Raw genomic sequence first — 3,684 nt, forward strand, 5'->3', positions numbered from 1 at the left:
AAGTCAGTCTATATCTTCCCATTTATTCTTCCTTCTTTTTATAATGTTTCTAATCAGAGCATTTCCTATCACTTTTTTTGTATATTAATTTTTTTTCAATTACAGTTTACATTCAATATTATTTTGTATTAGTTTTAGGTGTACAGCATAGTGGCTAGACAATCATATACTACTCCGATTATTGCCCTCAATACCACCTGGCACCATACATAGTTATTACAGCATCTCAAATGCCCTTCAACAAGTGATTTTACTGATGTTTTGCCTTGCTGGATATCTTTTATGGTTAAAATAAAATTTATTCCATTGATTTTTTTAGAGAGAGTGGAAGAAGCAAAGGGAGTGGGAGAGAGAGAGAAACATTGATGTGAAGGAGACACATTGTTTGGTTGCCTCCCACACTGCCTGACCTGGGCCAGCGATCAAACCTGCAACCCAGATATGTGCCCTTGACTGGGAATCGAGCCTGGGACCCTTAGGTGCTTGGGCCAATGTTCTAACCACACAACAACACCTGCCAATGTGGTTAAAATTATTTTTAAATACTTATATCTAACTATTTTGATATTTCTAGCAGAATGATTCCTCCAAATAATCTAGCCCACCTTTTCCTAGAAATAGAACTTGCAGGGTTTTTTTTAAAAAAATACTAGACAGAATGATTTTAATGTTTATATGAATATATAAATACAAAAAATGCTAATGATGAAAAAGATGAGACTAACAAGCCATTAAAATGAGTAAATAATATGAATGAGGTATTCACAGTTAAGAAATCACAAAGGACCAATAAACATATGAAAAGAAAAACATAGATAATTAAATAACATATAGCAAATTATATATGAGCTTTATAAACCTGAAGTAGGACACACAAGAGCCAGACCCTTCTGTTCAATGATGTCTTCTTGAAAGGATATTGAAGCTGCTTTTTAGCATTTTTATCCTAGGAATGCCATATTCAATTCACAAATTAATAATTTAAGGGCCACATGTTTAAAACATTACATTTCTTATTTTCCTGTCCTTCCATGTCTCTTTGCCTCTAAGAATCTTGCTCACACAGCACACAACACTTTTTCCTTCAGGCCATTGCACAACCACTTCATTTTGTATCTACATTTCCAGAAGTAAGATGTTAAAGCACAATCCATATACATCAGTGATTTTTAAATGATCATCAATAACTTGTTTCCAGAAAATAATCTATTTGACTTAACAGCTTTTTTATACAGTAATGGAAAAGTTACAAAATAGCCAGGGGAAGACTTTAATTTTTCTTCCTGGAAAATATAGAAATGGATTAAGATGAATTTATGAACTAAATTAATATATTTGGGTACAATTTAAGGCCAATTGTTATGCTGACTTTCATATAAGATTTTGATGCATTAGCAGACTATTTTTAAGGTTTTTCTCAATTTGTTTTCACACTGAAATCCTCTTCAGGAGGAGATATGCAATTCAAATATCACATAATTTAAACTATAGCCTACCCAAATTCTGTCATCTAGGGCTACCACATTTTGGGGATCTCCCATTAGTCTCATTATTTACATGTTATTATTCCAATCCCATTTCAAAGGTGGTTTTAAAAATTCCAATAAAGGACTGGTGACTTTTTAACTTTTAAATTATTTTTCTTCACTTTTCAAAAAGACGTTGAGTTTATGCTGTTTTTCCATCAGCACATTTGCAATTAAGAGAAAATTAATATTACTTGTTCTTCTCATTACTTATCAGAAGAAAACATTTTTTCTCCCTGGGCTATTCTTTCTCCTTTTGTAAAGTAGAAAAGTTCTACTAGACCTCTAAAATTTTTAGATTGAAAATTTGAATCCACCAAACAGAATGATTTAAATGAAAAAAAAAATTCAATTGTTTACTACTTTCAGCTCATGTATTCTTTTTGTTATTAATTTTAGAGAAAGGGAAGAAGAGGGGGGAAAATCAATGTGAGAGAGAAACATCAATTGTTGCCTCCAAAAGACCGAGGATTGAACCTGTAACCTGGGTATGTGCCCTAATGGGGAACCGAACCTGCCACCTTTTGATGTATGGGACTCCACTATAGCAACTGAAACACGCTCACCAGGGCCATCCATATATTCTTTTTTTCCCCCCTGCCTCAGGTTTATTTGTACAAATAGCACAGGAGGACATCAGCTCCATGCACACAGCAGCCCAGGGGTCACCTCAGTCCTTCCATCCTCATATCGGCAGACAGAGGCCTCTACTGTGGAGCCTTTCTTGGGGGCCTGGGCACCTTTGGGAGTGGGAGCCTGAGGAGCAACCACACCCACAGCCTGAGGCTTGGTTTCGGCATTGACCTTGGCCTTTGGCCTGCAGAGCCTGAGACCCTCGGTGTTGGGGGCTCACACTTCCCAAGCTTGGTGTGAGCGACGTAGGCAAGTCGACCGAGCTTGCAGTTGCTTTGGGAGGTTGGGCTTGACCTCCTTGGCCTTGATGAGGGTCTTGATAACCTCAGCACATGCGATCATGGTCTTGGTGTTGTTGGCCTGCATCTTCTTCTGGCCTTTCTTGTTGTGCTTCTTGGCAAAGCACAGGTTCCTTAGGAAGTTGGGGTCTACCCCCTTAAGAAATTTGTATCTTTGTGATAGGGGTTTGATGCTATTTCTATGCCATTTTCGGGACTGGTTGTGCCTGGTGTGATTCTTGGACTTGGCCATCTCTGCACTAAAACTAAAGCCCACAGCTGCAGAAGCACCTGGGACCAAAAGCGAAAGAGCATCCATATATTCTTAACAGCTATTAATAATCACCACATGTAAGGTACCTTCTGCCGGCTACCAATTTTCATTTGTCTTAGTATTCAGATATACTAATTAAATTCCTAAGATAACAAACACCCCAGCATGATTCTTCCTAGTGATAAGTTGGATGCTCATTTAACCACTTTTACACCTACTACTTGGGATTTCACAATATAAAGACAGTGATATACCAAAAAATTGATATGGCTAATCAGCTATTTGTAACATATGATTTCTGAAAATGTCTCAGAGATCAACAAAACAAACTGTGGGATTGTTTCCTGTGTATAAGAATTTCATTTGATGGTGAATTTTGGTTTTATGTAATTGAATTAAAACTAAAGTCATCCTGGCTGTCATGGTTCAGTGATTGAGCATCAATCTATGAACTAGGAGGTCATGGTTCGTATCCTGGTCAGGGCACATGCCGGGGTTGTGGACCTGATCCCCAGTGTAGGGTGTGCAGGAGGCAGCCAAACAATGGTTCTCTCTCATTATTTATGTTTCTATCTCTCCTCCCTCTTCCTTCCTCTCTGAAATAAATAAAAACACATTTAAAAACAAACAAATTACTAAAGTCCATGAAAATTTAAAGTTACAAGTCAAAAAGTTGTCATAAACACTCCAGCAAATATTTTCACAAAAGAACAGTAAAAAAAATTGAAATTACCTCAGTAGTACATCTTCTAAATATAAAAAATATTAAAATACTTTTTGGCATGCATTTTAACAAAAGGTACTCTTGCTAGATCTCTATCACTAAGAAGGCAGAAAAACAACCCAGAAAAAGAAGGTACATAAAAAAAGGAGACATCTATTCTTCTGAAAACAGTAACACACACACACACACACACACACACACACACACACACACACACACACACAAGGTTCAATATCAAGTCTAACAAGC

At 36.9% G+C, this 3,684-nt stretch overlaps 1 pseudogene; it reads right to left on the bottom strand.

Moving 5' to 3' along the window:
* Window positions 1-2,162: 2,162 nt before the first annotated feature.
* Window positions 2,163-2,690, bottom strand: LOC103298785 (60S ribosomal protein L29-like; annotated as a pseudogene).
* Window positions 2,691-3,684: the final 994 nt, after the last annotated feature.

This window comes from Eptesicus fuscus, chromosome 7 (genome assembly GCF_027574615.1).
Source record: "Eptesicus fuscus isolate TK198812 chromosome 7, DD_ASM_mEF_20220401, whole genome shotgun sequence".
Lineage (NCBI taxonomy): Eukaryota > Metazoa > Chordata > Mammalia > Chiroptera > Vespertilionidae > Eptesicus > Eptesicus fuscus.